A 17888-nucleotide genomic window follows, 5' to 3' on the forward strand; every position below is an offset into this window, starting at 1 on the left:
ATTGGAGGCTATTGCAATAGCAGGGCATTAGATGAGGAGAGCTTAGAATAAAGTAGTATGGCTGGGAGTGAAGAGAAAAGAGCAAATTTTTCAAAGGTATAAGAAAACACTGAAAGTTGTATATAAGATTAAAAATATACAATCTTCCTGATCTCAAAAACTCATTTCATTAAAAATATACTTGTCACAAAATAGGTACTGCTGTAAATAGATTAACATATACAGACAAATGTGTCTTTCCAAGAGCTATGATTTTATGCAATTAAAGTGAAAACTTGTATTCTTCTCATTTTGTTTCTTCCTTTTGCAGGTGGGTGGGAAAGGTTTGGTAAAATAACATTAGTAAAAGTTAGGCAAACTGGTTCCAATCCATCCACAGACTCTATCCGTTGGCTCCACTTCCTTTCACTGCTGAATCATTGCAGATTGTGTCCAAGTAAAATAATAATCCCCAGGCTCTGGAATATTGCCCTAGTCAGGCAATGGAAACCTAGCAGAAGGAGGGCCAAGAGTGAAGAAATGTCCCCTGAGAAGTTTTGCTCCCAAGCCACTAAAGTTTCCACCCTAGTTCCCAGGCCAGTCAAGGTCTCTTGAGTTATAGTGATTGTTCATCTTCACTGACTGTCTACTATGCCCAAACACTGAGTTAAGAGTTTTACATCTGTCATATCAGTTTACCTTCATGGTAGGTAAACTTTATAAAAAATATTTTCCTCACAATTTTACAAATGATAAAACTAAGACTCAGAAAAGTTACAAAATTATTGACTAATATGTATAACTAATTTATTTCATCTCCTTAAAAGTGAAAATCAGGGTGAGTTGTTGTATTTAGAATGGATAGTCAGGCCATCCTCTCCAACCTGGACAACACCGAATCTCCCAAGTCTAGGATGTCACTGGTAAGGTGTCATCTAGATGAAAATATTGAGGAAAATATTGAGGCTTTTCAATTATCAAGATTTCTGCAGTTCTAAAGTTGTTTCTATATCATCCTTTTATCAGATCATTTCCTGAGTAGTGGTTAAAAGTTGAATAATGTTTCTCACACCAAATCAATTCCATTTTGTTAGGATAGAGGCTTTAAATAATTCCAGATTACCTATCCAACACTCACAAACTCTAAAAGAATTACCGTGATAATCATGTAAACGAAAAATAGGAAAAGTGGAACTTCTAAATTAGTGGACTTTTTCTCACATTTGGTCTTTTAATACAGTGATTAGTCACTATAAATCATTATACCCTTTGACCTAAAAAAGTCAAAGAATTTAAGAAAAGTTCAGCCATTGCCTGGTCTTGTAATATTGTCTAAATCTCTCCCTCTCATTACCCCACCTTGTAAAACAAGAACAGTTTCACCGGATCCCATAAGTGTTGGGCAGAGTAATTAATAGCTATATAATGCTTTCAAATGCAGAATGCTATATCTGTATGTGCTAAATTTTTTTCAGTAATCACATTAATATCCTATTCATTTCACTGGCAATTGTATGGCGCCATCACAGTAATGTAATGATGTGCGCCATGCAAAAGTCAAGTGAGATGATCTAATGATGTCAAGATGAAATGCTGTCAGTATAAGTATATAAAGATAGTATAACACTGTCAAAAATGAAAGGAAATTATGGCATTGTAAGTTCTACTACCATTAAAAGATGTTAGAAGGAAAGGGTTCCACAATCTGGGGCAATGTCTGTTATGACAGATCTGCTCAAGCAACTTAAAAGACAAACTGGCATTCCTCATCCAATTTCTTTATCCAAAGACTTTTTATTAAAATTCTCTGTTAATTTCCTACATGAATATCTTCATGCCCAGAATAGGACTATGATTACCAAAAGCAATTTGTGTTTGAAATACTCATTGTTCTTTGGGTTTATGGTCCAATGTTAATTGCTCCAGAGAGTCATTTCTTGTGCAAGGGCAGGGAGTATGTTAAAAAGTTTTGTGAAAGGTAATAGTCCTCTAAGTTTCACTCTGAAGAAGTCTTGGCAGTAAGGGAGATACCTTTGCTGTACATGGCATAACTTACAGAAGAAAAGAAATACAGCCCTTTAATATATGGTCAGTTTAGGCACAAGGATTTATCCTCCCTGAGCACCAGACTTTGAAAAGTCTTAGGGAAGGGCCAAGCTGAGAGGAAAATAAAACCTTTCAGCATACTTTTGTGCATTTGGGAACCTCAGGTTTCAATTATCTAAAATTTTCTGTTATGTGGGGAATTCCAATTGGATTATTTTTAAAATATAGAGGCACAATTTCTGACAAGACTATTAAAAAGGTAACCAGAGGAGCAGATGTAGCTCAAGCAGTTGGGCACCCGCCTCCCACATGGGAGGTCCTGGGTTCATTTCCCAGTGCCTCCTAAAAAAGACAAGTGAAGACAGTGAGCTGATGTGATGGGCTGGCACAGCAAGCAATGCAACAAGATGACACAAAGAGATGACACAATGAGAAATATAATAAGCAGGGAGCAGATGTGGCTCAAGTGGTTGGATGCCTCCCTCCCATATGGGAGGTCCTGGGTTTGGATCCTGGTGCCTCCTAAAAGAAGACAAGCAGACACAGAAAGCACACAATTAACAGAAAGAGAGCAGACAGTGAGTGCAAACAACAAGGGGGGAGGTAGTTTGAAATAAATAAATCTTTTTGTTAAAAATGATAATCATAAAATGAAGCAGACTCCTGGGAAGATGGTGGATGGGAGAGACATGGGACTCTCTTCTCCAGAAAAATAACTGGAGGATAGGCTGAAAACATCCTGGAAAAAGATCTTCTAGGGCTTAGGACACCAGGTAAAGCCTGGACACCACCCGGAGGACAAAGGGACAAAGGAGGGGAATAACGATGGCAGAACTGTGAGTTGAAACCAGCAGCTGCTGCTGCCAGCACCCTCCTCCTTTAGAATTCTCAGGTCTCTGGGCCTTAGGCTACAAACAAAGGGGGCTCCAGGGGTCCACCACCCTCAGGAAAGGGGAGAGAGAGGGACACAACCTAAGACTGACTCAGATTTTGACTCACAAATTTGGTCTGCTGTGTCCCATGAGCCCTTCCAGGCCATGTGGGGCTGTACCATTGTTTGCCTTGGGATCCCGCAAGGGGCTAAAGATATACAACCTCTCAACCTCCTTCTCTACTAACTGAGACTGATTGTTGAGTACTCAGAGGGAAGTGGAGGTATTTCCTACCTGGGAAAAGAGAGGGGGCTGCCAGAGAAGGCTGGAGAACTGTCTCTGAGAAAGTATGAACTGCAAGGTTCTCAGCCTCTAGTCAGGAAGCTCTGTCACATTGATCTGCTCTGTGTTGCAGTAAATAGTCTGACCAGACACTGAACTGAGACCTGCCAAAGAGCTCCATCTGCTGGCAGATCAAGGAAGTGTACATGAGAAAATTAAAAATACTTAAGAGAGGCTTTTTCCAGCCTTCATAGCTTTGCTTCCCAAGGCCCTAGGAAGCAGCTCTGCAACCAGTTACAGGGGCCAGAGCCCAGTTTTGAGCAACCAGCAGGGACAATCCTGATAACAAAGAGCAGTGATAACACACAGCCTCCTGCTACTAAATCCCTACAGAAGAGAAAGATATTGAATATCTGAGTAAACTATATCCTAATCAGATGCCTCGACATCAGCAAAAACTTAAAAGCCATACTAAGAAAATGGAAGACATGGCCCCAAAAAAGTAATATATCAAGGCCCCAGAAGAGACACAGTATTTGAGAGAACTAATTAGCAAGATGCACACAAATTTCAAAATCAAATTAATGAGTTGAAAGACAATATGGCTAAAGAGATAAATAACATCAAGAAGACATTGAGGGAAGTGGATTTGGCTCAACTGATAGAGCCTCTGCCTACCACATGGAAGGTCCAGTGTTCAAACCCAGGCCCTCCTGACCCATGTGGTGAGCTGGCCCACATGCAGTACCAATGTGCACAAGGAGTGCTGTGCCATGCAGGAGTGACCCCCACATAGAGAAGCCACACACACAAGGTGTGTGCCCCATAAGGAGAGCCACCCTGCGCAAAAAAAAGTGCAGCCTGCCCAGGAGTGGTGCCGCACACATGGAGAGCTGATGCAGCAAGATGATGCAACAAAAAGAGACATAGATGCCTGGTGCCACTGACAAGAATACAAGTGGAAGAAAACTTAGCAAATGGACACAGAAAGCAGACAACTGGGGGGGGGGTGGAGAGAAATAAATAAAGAATAAATCTTCAAAAAAAGAGAAGACATTGAGCAAGTGTAAAGAAGAATTTGAAATCCTGAATAGAAAAGTAGCAGAGCTCATGGGAATGAAAGACACTATAGGTGAGATCAAAAACACATTAGAGGCATACAACAGCAGACTCAAGACGACAGAAGAAAGACTAAGTGATACAGAACAACTGAAATTGAAGAGAGAAAAGAATGGAAAAAATTGAACAAAGGCTCAGAGAGTTGAATGACAACATGAAACACAACAACATATGTGTCATGAGGGTTCCAGAAGGAGAAGAAAAGGGAAAATGGGTAGAAAGAGTATTTGAAGAAATTATAACTGAAAATTTCCCAAATCTCAAGAAAGAGAAGTAATCAGAATAAATCCAAATAGACCTACTCCACGACACATACTACTCAAAATGCCAAATGTCAATGATAAAGAGAAAATACTCAGAGTAGCAAAGGAGAAGCAACCCATCACATACAAGGGACCGGTACGACTTAGCCAGATTTCTCTTCAGAAACCATGGAGGTGAGAAGACAGTGGAATGATATAATTAGGGTACTGAAAGAGAAAAACTGCCAGCCAAGAATTCTTTATCCAGAAAAATTGTACTTCAAATATGAAGGTGAGTATAAAATATTCACAAAGAAACCGAAACTAAGAAAGTTTGCAAAAAAAAGAATACACCTTTGCAGGAATAGTAAAACCTTGAAACCTGAAATAAAAAGACAGGAGAGAGAGGTCTGGAGGAGAGTATAGAAGAAAGAATAGAAAAAGGATAACCAAAAGAGTAAAAAGACAGACAAAAATATGATACAACATATGAAAACCAAAGAACAAAATGGTGGAAGTAAATAATGCATTTATAGGAATATCATTGAATGTGAATGGATTAAACAGCCCAATCAAAAGATACAGGCTGACAGAATGGATTAAAAAATCATGAGCCATCCATACCCTGCTTACAAGAAATTCACTTTAGACCCAGGGAAACAAACTGGATGAAAGTGAAAGGTTAGAAAAAGATATTCCATGCAAATAGTAACCAAAAAAGCACAGGAGTAGCTATACCAATATCAGACAAAACAGACTTTAAATGCAAAAAAGTTATAAGAGAAAGAGAAGGCCATTATCTATTAATAAAAGGGACAGTCCACCAGGAAGAAATAATAGTCCTAAATATTTATGTACCTAACCAGGGTGCCCCAAAATATGTGAGACAAACTCTGGCAAAACTGAAGGGAGAATTAGATATCTCTACAATAATATTGGGAACTTCAATACACCACTCACATCATCATATAGAACAACTAGACAGAAGATCAACAAGGAAACAGAGAACTTGAGCAACGTGATAAACGAGTTACACCTAACAAACATATACAGAACATTGCATCCAAATTTAGAAGGTGATACATTCTTCTCAAGTGCCCATGGATCTTTCGCCAGGATAGACCACATGTTAGGGCACAGTGCAGCTCTCAATAAATATTAAAAGATTGAAATTATACAAAGAACTTTCTCAGATCATAATGGAACGAAACTGGAAATTAATTGGAAGAAAGTAAATTTGCTAATGTGTATAGGCTGAATAACACACTCCTAAATAATCAGTTGGTCAAAGAAGTAATTGAAAGTAAAATTGAAAGTAAAATCAGTAAATATATTGAGACAAATGAAAAGGAGAACACAATTTAACAAAACTTATGGGATATAGTGAATGCAGTTGTGAGAGGGAAATTTACAGCCCTAAATGCCTATATTAAAAAAGAAGAGAGAGCTAAATTCAAAGATTTAAATAAACAACTAGAGAAACTAGAAAAAGAACAGCAAACCAATCCCAAAACAAGCAGAAGTAAAGAAATAATGAAGATTAGAGCAGAAATACATGAGATTGAGAACAAAAAACAACAGAGAAAATCAACAAAACCAAAAGCTGGTTCTTTGAGAGATCAATAAAATAGACAAACCCCTAGCAAGACTAACAAAGAAAAAAAGAGAGAAGATGAAAATAAATACAATCAGAAATGAAAGGGGGGAAGTTACAACTGACCCCACAGAAATAAAAAGGATCATAAGAGGATATTATGAGAAACTGTATGCCAACTAGACACCTAGATGAAATGGACAAATTCCAAGAAATATGCAAACAATCTACACTGACAACTGCAAGAAATATGAGAACTTAACAATCCAATAACATTTATGGAGATTGATTCCATCATCAAAAATCTCCCAATAAAGAAAAGTCCAGGACCAGTTGTCTTCACAGGTGAATTCTACCAAGCATTTCAAAAAGAGTTAACACTAATCCTGTCTTCTGAAAAATTGAAGAGGAGGGAAAATTACCCAACACACTTTATGAAGTCAACATCAACCTAATACCAAAGCCAGATAAAGATACTACAAGAAAAGAAAATTTCAGACTGATCTCTCTAATGAACATAGTTGCAAAAATTCTTAACAAAATACTTGTAAAACAAATCCACAGCATATTGAAAGACTTTTACAGCACAGACAAGTGGGATTTATTCCTGGTATGCAAGGCTGGATCAACAAGAAAATCAATCAACATAATACACCACATTAGCAAATAGAAGGAAAAAAAACCACATGATCATCTCAATAGATGCAGAAAAGGCATTCAACAAAATCCAGCATCCTTTTTTAATAAAAATGCATCCAAAGATAAGAATAGAGGGAAAATTCCCCAATCTGATAATAGGCATATATGTACTCAGTGGGGAAAGGTTGAAAGCTTTACCTCTAAGATCCAGAACAAGACAAGGATGCCTACTGTCAAAATTATTATTCAATATTGTGCTAGAAGTTCTAGCTAGTGCAATTAGACAAGAAAAACAAACTAAAGGCATCCAAACAAGAAAAGAGGAAGTAAATCCCTCACTGTTTGCAGATGACATGATCCTGTATTTACTATCCATGATAAAGCTACTTGAGCTAATAAAATGAGTTCAGCGAAGTGGCAGGATACAAGATCAACATGCAAAAATCAGTAATGTTTTTGTACACTAGTATTGAACAATCTCAGGAGGAAATCAGGGAGAAAATTTCATTTACAATAACAACAAAAAGACTCAAATACCCAGGAATCAATTTAACCAAAGAAGTGTAGGACCTATATGCAGAAAACTACAAAACAGTGCTAAAAGAAATCAATGAAGAGCTAAACAAATGGAAAGACTTTCTGTGTTCATGGATTAGAAGACTAAATATCGTAAAGATGTCAATCTTACCCAAGCTGATTTATATATTCAATGCAATACCAATCAAAATTCCAACAGCCTCCTTTACAGAAATAGAAAAGACAATTATCAAATTCATTTGGAAGGGTAAGTGTCCTCAAATACCCAAAAGCATTCTAAAAAAGAAGAGCAATGTGGGAGGAATTTCACTGCCTGACCTTGAAACATATTACAAAGCTACAGCGTTCAAAACAGCATGGTCCTGGCATAAAGATAGATATATCAATTAATGGAATAGAATTGAGAATCCAGAAATAAACCCTCACCTATATGGTCAACTGGTTTTTGACAAACCTACAAGTCCATGTTAATGGGACAAAACAGTCTCTTCAACAAATGGTGCTGGGAGAACTGGATATCTAGAACCAAAAGAATGAAAGAGGACCCCTATCTCACTCCTATACAAGAATCAATTCAAAATGAATCAAAGACCTAAATATAAAAGCAAGGGCCATAAAACTACTAGAAGAAAATGCCGGGAAACATCTTAAAGAACTTGTGGTAGTTGGTGGTTTCTTAAATCTTACATCCAAAGCATGTACAACAAAAGAAAAAATAGATAAAAAGGGCCTCCTCAAAATTAAATACTTTTGCACCTCACAGGACTTTGCCAAAAGAGTGAAAATTCAGTCACTTCAATGGGAAAAAATACTTGGAAATCACATGTCCAATAAGGGTTCAATAGTATATTCACACAATGGAATATTATACAGCTATATGAAGAAATGAAGTCATAAAGTATATGACAACATGGATGAACCTGGAGGACATTATGTTGAGTGAAGCAAGCCAGACACAAAAGGACAAATACTGAATGATCATGTTACTATGACCCAAATATATTGTGTAACATATTGTATGATTAAAAAAAAATTATATGTATCCAGTCGAAAAACAAACAAACAAACAAGTAAGGAATATAGAGTCAACACTTAGGAAAAGTTAGACAAAGGAAGGAGTTTTATCATACTCCAGGATTCCACCTGCCTCTATGGTACCTGTGTGTGAGCGTCTGCTCAGGACAGAAGCAGCCCCTCACCTAGGCACATGGCTGGGTAAGTAGACTAGATTTCAGCACCTATTCCGCCTTCATCAGGGCACTCTTTATGTGCAGTATACAGTCTACACAACCTGTACAACCACAGGTAGTGGCCCTGACTATCCCTAACCTGCTGGGTACAGGCCATGTAGCTCAATCCCAAGGCATCTAGAAAACAGCTGCTCCCCTGACCAGGCGAACTCCCATGATGCCAGGCTTCTAGATAGGACTTTCCGAGATAGCTTCCTGAAGGATTTGCTGTAGAAACCAATCCAAGGTTTGGCTATGACCATCCAGCTTATTGTCCTAGTGCAAAGATTACCATCTCCTTTTTCACTGTCCTGGTCTGGACAATAAATTCTGTAACCACCTACCTATACCCTTGAAAAGAAACAGTGTGAAAAAATTTCCAGAAAGACCTAAAGACAGATGTGTGGGGTATATATACAAATGACCAATTGTTCATTGATGTTTAATATCGTTATGAAATTAAGCTTTCATTAGAGCAACTTCTCCTGAATTTTCTGTGTTCCAACACTAAGGATTCCCACTCTCCCTCATGGGCCAAGACATATATCATATTTCAATTTAATTTCCCAAGATGTGAATTCCAATGTCGAACCATTAGATTCTAAAGAAAAGTGAGACTCATTAAAAGGAAAGCAAATTGTTGATATAAACAAATCAATAAAATTAAAAGAGACATTTGTTGCATATATCATCCGGTCTAGGAAGACAATAAAGGGAATAACAGAAAAGTTATTCTGGTATCTAAAGTCTCAATCATTAACTTTCATTTTCTACAGGGTGTAGGGTTTGCAGCATGAGAGATTGTCCATGCAATAAACTTACTATATCATAAATACAGTTTCTTTACCTTCTTGTCACATGTTCCTTGATGTCAGCTGGGATAATAATGGCATCTACTTACAGACTGTTATGAGGATTACATGAAATAATATGCACAGAGCATTTTGCAGATAGTAAATGCCTGAAGAATGTTATTTTTTCAATTCAAAGTGCAGCAAACTTGCTTCAGTCTATGATAAATGTTAATGTGTGTGTGTGTATATTCAGATAGCATATTAAACATGGGAAATTTTGACCACTCTTAGGTAATATGTAATTGATGCCAAATAGAAAATTAGAAAATCAGATCAGGGTTCTCACTGCCCTACTCAGTTCTCAAAAATACTGTGATGATAAAAATTAAATTATGTAAGAACCTTCTGGGGTTTAAAATTTGAAACAACTTGAAGGTAATATTATTGTGAAACTGGACTCCATGGGTCTCAACTGATTAATCTGCTAAACAGGTATAAAAAGAGTGACTTTAATTCAAAATAAAGTATTTTAAGGTAGATATCCATTCCCAAGGAACTAAACAAATATGAAATCTCAAACAGTGTTTCCTGTTGGTACTACCTCCCTCTGGCCCAATCACACAGAGGACAGGTGAGGTGACAACTTTCTTCAAGGGCTATCTCCATTTCTCAGGGGACTACCAAACTATAGCGGCTGAGGCAGAAGGTTAGGAAAGTGAATTAGGTTTTTTGCTTTTCGTATTTTTTTTTTTACTCCAGAATGGATTGAGGATGTAGGTACCAGACACATAGGCCATAAGGACAGCTAGAAAAGTATGCCTTAGGAAAGTTAGAGAGCCTCATTATTATCTCATTTTAAAAGATGTACCTAACACATAGTTAGGTCTATAGATCGAGCTTCTCAACAAAGCATGGCTGGCTTGTTTTGCATGGCCTCAATAGAAAGATGCCATGGTCCACACAGGACAACAGTAGTCAGCTAACTAGAAGGATCTCACTCCCAAAGGGTCTCACTTCAGTTCTACGACTGACCACCTTCATCATTGTGTGTGATGTGTTTCAACCCTTAAAAATATGGCCACTTCAGCACGAAACAATTTTAAGTCTTTATAATGATCAATAAATTGGCCTCAGGGGAGGAACACTGGTGTGGGGTGTTATCGATAGGGGCACATGGTTGGGAGAGAGTTCTCCAAGACATGTATACAGGGCACATAAAAATGTCTGGATATTTTCATAGTGGTTTCAGTTAAAAATGACAACTGAAGGAGTGCTGAGTTCCTAACCAGGGGAGCTCTATCACATTCCCCAATGGAACAGCAACAATCCCCCAAGTGCAATGGCAAAGACCAATAAAGACGGTTGGTTCAACAATGAGCCCTTGATACTGATGGCTACGATTATGAGCCTGTGTTGCCTGAAATATGAACTAGGCCTAGAGCTGCAGAGTGTCTAAGAGTTACCTCCTGAGAGCCTCCATGTTGCTCAAATGTGGCCACTCTCAGCATGTAAATACATTACCTTCCCCCTAGTGTGGGACATGACTTCTGGAGATGATCCTCCCTGGTGCCAAGGGATTACTACCAAGCACCAGCTGATGATAGAACTAGAAGAAGACCTTGAATAAAAGGGTTAGCTTGGACCAGCAATATATCTCAGCCTACATGTAATATCAGGTGTTAAAAATTGCTTTTTGACTTTGGACAAAAGTGGGAAATGGAAAGGACAAATGAGTTTATATGGTTATGAGTCTCCAAAAATGAGTCAGGAGGTCATCAGAGGGTAACGCTTACTCACACCTCAGCAGGGTACCAGAGACAGCCAAAGTAGATAGAAACCCAGGTACTGGTTCTCCTGAGGCCTACAGAGACCCATGGTCATGGCAGATGACTCTGGAGTTCCATGCTATGTCAGTTGGCCCGACTTTGGAGTTTGTGTTCCTGAGTGTGATGGAGTTGGACTCAAATATGACCTTTCTACACATGCACCTTCTGTTACTTTTACCAGACCTGTGGTTGGTGTTGGGGTTGGTGTATACTCAGGAGACCTGAATCTCTGAACTACCCATGTGACAGCCAGGCCTTGAGCCTCAGCAGACTTGCAACTCCTACCCTCTGGTTTATTGGACTTGCCCTGGCCAGCTAACAGGGAGGAGAAAAAGGTCAATCACCACACCAGGGAGCAAAGAGTGCCTACAACGGCAAGCAGGAGAATTGCATCCATCATCCATGTGGAATCTAAGCCCACTCTTGATGTAAAGGGGGACTGGACATAACCATCCCAGGGTCCACAGGATGGAGGAATAGAGTATGGATTAGAGTGGACTTACTCATGTTCTGCTGGGGAACTATCGTGATTAGTAATGGAAGAAATTGTAGTATTGATGTGGAGAAAGTGGTCATGGTAGCTGCTGATGGTAGAAAGAGGGAAGAAGAGATATGATGCGGGGGCGTTTTCAGGATTTGGAGTTGTCCTGGGTGGTGCTGCAGGGACAGATGCTGGACATTGTGTGTCCTGCCATGGCCCACTGCGTGGACTGGGGGACAGTGTAGACTACAATGTAGACCACTGTCCATATGGTGTAGCAGTGCTCCAAAATATATTCACCAGGTGCAGTAAATTTGCCACAATGATAGAAGAGGTTGTTGATGTGGAAGGAGTGGGGTGAGGGGGATAGGGGGTATAATGGGGATCTCATATTTTTTTTAATGTATCATTAAAAGAAAATAAAGAAGAAAATTAAATAAATAAATTGGCCTCTCCACTTCTTTTTTTAAGATGATTTATTTATTTATTTCTCTCCCACCCCCATCCCCCCCGCTGCGTTGTCTGCTGTGACCACTTCTATCCTTATCAGTGGCACCAGGGATCTGTGTTTCTTTTTGTTGCGTGTTCTTTTTGTGTCAGCTCTCCGTGTGTGCAGCGCCATTCTTGGGCAGGCTGTACTTTCTTACTCACTGGGTGACTATTCTTATGGGGCGCACTCCTTGCACGTGGGGCTCCCCTACGCGGGGGACACCCCTGAGTGACAGGGCACTCCTTGCACTCATCAGCATTGCACATGGGCCAGCTCCACACGGGTCAAGGAGGCCCAGGGTTTGAACCACGGACCTCCCATGTGGTAGGCAGACGCCCTATCCATTGGGCCAAGTTCGCTTCTCAGCCTCCCCACTTTTACGTGCAGAAAATGGGACAAAATATTGTGAACTTTGTACTGTCGAATTATTTTTCATTCAATGTTCATTAGCTAAAGGCCACTAAATTTACACATTAAGGAAATTATATATAGAATACTGCAATAATACAATAAGACTGAAAGTTTGCCCATTTCTGCTCATGAAGTCCTTTCACTCCCAAGCATCATAATATATTCTTCTAGGGAGTGGAGGTGGCTCAAGTGATTAGTCCCCACATCAGAGGCCCCAGGTTTGGCTCCTGGTGCCTCCTAAAAGAAACAAGAAAGACGAACAGACACAGCAAATGAAAAACAGCAAGGGATAGGGAGAAATAAATAATTTAAAAATAAATAAATAAAATGTTCTTTCTGCTCCAAAGTTTACTGCAACTATCTCTGTTTCTCCTTCTTTTGATTTTCCTTTTTTTGTTCCCCAGAGCCAGAATCTCCAGCGACTTCTTGCTCAGATGCCATCTTTTTGCATGCCATTTTGAAGAACTTCAATGATGCCTGCTGAAGGGAAGATTCTGCCAATCTTATGTTTTCTCCTGTTTCACTATCTTTTCGAGCCAGGAGCTCCCTTGTCTTGGAAATCTCTTCTCTTAGCTTGTTGCATTCATCTGCAGGCAATTGATTCTTGACTTCTTCCATTTTAGTTTCTGTGTTATGATTCCTTTGGCCATATTAACCATTTCAATTTGTTCCTTCTTTCATTTGCCTTCCTAAGTATACTTCTCTGCATTTTTAACCATAATTTCAATATTATCTTTGCTTAACCCATCAGATGGATCACAATCTACTGCTCACATTCTGTGCCCTTTTCTTTGGCAGAAACATATACCATCCCATTGGTGTCAGTGTCAAATGTAAGTGCAATCTGAGGGACTCCACTAGGGGCTGGGGGAATTCCAGTCAAAGTAAATTGTCCAAGAAGTGTGTTGTCTCCAGCCATCTCTCTGTCACCTTGACCTACTTTACTCTCCACTTGAGTCTGTCCATCAGCAGCTGCAGAGAACATCTGCCTCTTCTTTGTTGGAATAGTGGTGTTCTATTAATAAATTCAGTAAAGATGGCTTCCAGAGTCTCAATGCCCAGAGACAGGACAGTAGCATCCAGGAGCAATACATCTGTGACATCACCAGTCAACGCATCTCCCTGAATGGCAGCTCTGATGGCCACACCCTCATCAAGATTGATGGCTTTACTTGAGCCTTGGCCAAAAGGATCTTGCACTATCTGCTGACATGCTAGTCATGCCACCAACAAGAATCGCTTCTTCTTGGTTGCTCTTGCCAACTTCTTCATCTTCATGGCTTTTTGGCATAGGGCAATAGTCCTCCTGGTTAGATCAGTGACAGTCCCTTCACATTGAGTCCAAGTCAGCCTTATGCTCAAATACTTGGGTCCAGAAGCATCCATTGTAAGATAAGGCAATTTGATGTCAGTCTGCACAGATGAGAAGAGTTCACACTTGGCCTTCTCGGCAGCCTCCCACACCCTTTGACATTCCATGTTGTCTTTGGGCAAATCGATCCCTGTCTTCCTCTTGAATTCCTTCACAATGTGTTGTAGCAAGGCCTGGTCAAAGTCTTCACCACCTAAGAAAGTATCTCCACTGGTGGATTTTACCTCAAACACTCCTTTATGAATTTCAAGTATAGAAATATGGCAAGTTCCACCACCTAAATCTTATACAACAATGATTTTATCTTCTGATTTGTCTAGACCACAGGTCAGAGCAGCAGCTATGGGTTCATTAATCACTCAAAGCACAGTTAGTCCAGATATCTGACCTGTATCCTTAGTGGCCTGTCTGTGAGAGTCATTGAAGTAAGTTGGAACTGTGATCACAGCTTTTTTTTTTTTTTTTTTTTTTCTGTATGCCCCAAGTAATTTTCTGCAGTATCCTTCATCTTTATCAACACATATGCTCCCGTCTGCCTTGGAGAATAGAAATTTCCATGAGCTTCAACCCAGGCATTGCCATTGGAGGCACAGACAATTTTAAAGGGAACGTGTTTAATATCTTTCTGTACTTCAGGGTCAGCAAATCATCAGCCAAAAAGATGCTTGATGGCATAGAATATGTTGTTTGGGTCAGTGGCAGCTTCTTGCTTGGCTGACACAGCTACCAGTTATTCACCATCTGCTCTAAAGGCCACAACTGAAGGGGTGGTTCTGGCACTTTCATCATTCTCCAACACTTTTGCTTGTTTACCTTCCATAACTGCCACACAGGAATTGGTAGTACCCAAATCAATACCAAGAACGGCTCTCTCAATTGCTTCTGATGCATAGTCCTGCCTTGAAATAATTCTAAAAGCCTCATAACTAAGGCCATTCCAGCCATCCTGGTGGTGGGCAGGCTAGACAGGTGACTTGGCTGGCCCTTATCATGGTGGCTAGATGATAGAAATACCAGGCAGCAAAAAGGCACTCTGACCATCAGGAGGTGCATGTGCAGCAGTGGCAAGTGAACTTTTAACCTCCCATGGACAGAGTGATGACTGTAAGGATGGCAATAGGAGGAAAGAGGGATTGAACCAGGTAGAGGGAGAGGGCCCTGGATGGCAACCCCTATATAAACCATCAATTCCATACCTGGGTATTTCAAGGCAAAAGTGTGGGGTACAGGAGGCATTGTCATTTGGCACTGCTCACACCAGCCCTCAAAGGCCTGACATTTTTTCCTTCCTATAGCAGTAGCTGGTATGATGCCACCACATCACTGTTCAAACCTACCAATAAAGGGTGGGGGTATGGGGGTGCCAAAATGGAATATGAACAAAGTCAGGTTAAATGAAAGACAAATATATAAAAGTTGAGGACCACCCATAATGACCTGGGAAAGCTACGTCTCAAGGCAACTGTGAAGGTAGAAGTGAGTTACATGTCAAACTCCCTTGGGAAAAAAAAACATTTAAAGGTCTATAAAATTTGCAAAAGGCATGCCAAATGTTCACCATAAGACTGTAAATAGGAATGGGGCCCAATAGCATTTTAGAAAAACTTAGAGAATATTCTTCCGAAACTGATACACAGGGCCAGATTGGATTTTAGTGACTCTAAAAAAAGAAAGTAACAAGAAGGAAACCATCATTAGCACATACCTCATGATTCTTTCCAACTTCTCTAAGAAGTGTTCTCCAAAAGACAATCCTTGGGTGGACAAGTATTTTTCCTAAACAACACCCCAGGATTAATCTAATGTAGAGAAAGCAGAATGGTTGTTCAAGGCTGACTCTGTTTTTATCTTTTTGTTTTCATTCCTTCTGCCTATTTCTCTTCTAATCACTTCCACTATTTTTGTAAGTTGGGGAGTGGAGGAGTGGAGTACCAGCTGGTTTTAATCATTGGATATGCTTTTTTTTCCCTTCCAGTTTTACACCTAATTGACAGGTTTTAGGACTAATTCTTTTTATTTTTTTTAAACCCTCCCCTCCCCACGGCACCCTCATCTGTCTCCTAGTTGTTCCTGCTCATCTGCTCATTGTCTCTGCTCATTGACCACTCGTCCTGTCCACTTGTTTTGTCTGCTTTTCTCCTTTAAGAGGCTCCAGGAACCAAACACAGGATCTCCCATGTGGGAGGCAGGCACCCAACTGCTTGAGCCACATCTGCTCCCACTAATTCTATTTAAAATAGACCACTGTAGCAAAATGAGCTCCTCTTTGGGGCATCTCTTTACCTTAATGCTAAAAAATTCTCCCTATCCTCTCAAGTTTGTGACAAACTGCCAGTGACTTAGCATGGTTACTCTATAACATTACCCCAAAAGTGCCTGAAACTCTTAAATGGGAAGTGTGAAAAAGCTGTAAAACAGTACATCCCTGGAGCAGCCTAAAACTTGAATTAGTAACAAAGGAAGAAATTAGAAAGTGTAGGGAAACAATGGTATGCCCAAGTGTCCTGTGAATTTTTCCATGTATGAAAATGACTGTGTCTGTTGTTCCCTTATTTGATTTCTTGATTCTTACCTTCACTGTGTTCTGAAAAAGGATTTAACACAATGTCTGCATATAGTCTGTGGCTAACTTAAGTCGAGAATTCCATAAGATGGAGTATCTTTCCCCCTTAAAACTGTAAGGATTCCTGGAACTTCTAAAAAAAATTCCAGAACTCTCTAAATAAGCTAACAGTAGCATGTGTAGATACAAAGTGTGCAGCCTGTAAAGTCAGATCTGTTAAAATACTGTATATCCTAAAGTATGGACCACATTGTAAGCACAGATGTCACCTTGTTTGAAAGCTATTGTTTCGGAGTCTGTACATCAGTTTCAGTAAATATGATATGAATAAGTTAAAAGATTATCGCTGTGGAAGGGAAAGGTTTTATGGTGGATGTGTGGGAATACTGTATATTGTATATATGAATTACTGTGATCTAAGACTCTTGTCTTAATTAGGAAAAAAGAAAAGAAAAAGATAGGATGTAGAAATTTTTCCAAATCAATATGTACTCTAGATCTAACCTTTAAACTCATCGCTATATTCCATTTTACTAGTAAGGGAACCTGACATTATATTGGGATTCACTTTACAGGAAGTTTTGGATCACAGAGTGATTCAACAATGGCGGCGGAGGAATACTGGTATGGGATGTTATTGACAGGCTATATATGGTTGACAGGGAGTTATACAGGGCATATGTCCAGGGTGCATGGTAATGTTTAGATATACTCATAGTGGAAACAATTAAAAACAACAGCTGGGGGGGGGTACTGGGATTCTGGCCGGGGGGGCTCTGTCGTGGTCCCTAGGGGAGCAGCGGCAGTCCCCCAGGTGCAACGGTAAGAACCAGGAAGGAATGAGGGTCCAGCAGTGGGCTCCTGATACTAATGACTATGCTTGTGAGCCTATATGCCTGCAATAAGAACAAGGCCTAGAGCAGCATTGTGCCTGGGAGTTTCCTCCTGACAGCTTTCGTGTTACTCAAATGTGGCCAGTCTCGAAGCCAAACTCAGCATGTAGATGCAGTGCATTCCCCCCAGCGTGGGACATGACACCCGGGGATGAGCCTCCCTGGCACTGAGGGATCACTACCAAATACCAGCTGAAGATGCAACTAGAAAATGACCTTGAATTAAAGGTTCAACGCAGATAAGCAGAATATCCCTGTCTATCTACATATAATAACATGACTTTAAAATGCTGTTTTACCTAATGTAAGGGGGAAATGGAGAGGAGAAATGAGTTTATATGGCTACGAGTCTCTAAAAAAGAGTCTGGAGGTTGTCAGAAGGATTGCCCTTATGCACACCTGAGCAGAGTCTGAGACAGATAAAGTAGATACAACCCCAGGTATTGGTTCTTTTGAGGGATAAAGAGACCCACGGGTTCTATGGTCATGGCAGATGGGGTTCACTGCCATGTCTGGCCC

The 17888-nt window shown here is 40.0% G+C and overlaps 1 pseudogene; it reads right to left on the reverse strand.

Annotated features, from left to right (window-relative positions):
* Nucleotides 1-12898: 12898 nt before the first annotated feature.
* Nucleotides 12899-14966, reverse strand: LOC101420317 (stress-70 protein, mitochondrial-like; annotated as a pseudogene).
* Between the last annotated feature and the right edge of the window lie 2922 nt (nucleotides 14967-17888).

The sequence above is a fragment of the Dasypus novemcinctus genome, chromosome 5 (genome assembly GCF_030445035.2).
Source record: "Dasypus novemcinctus isolate mDasNov1 chromosome 5, mDasNov1.1.hap2, whole genome shotgun sequence".
In the NCBI taxonomy this organism is placed as follows: domain Eukaryota; kingdom Metazoa; phylum Chordata; class Mammalia; order Cingulata; family Dasypodidae; genus Dasypus; species Dasypus novemcinctus.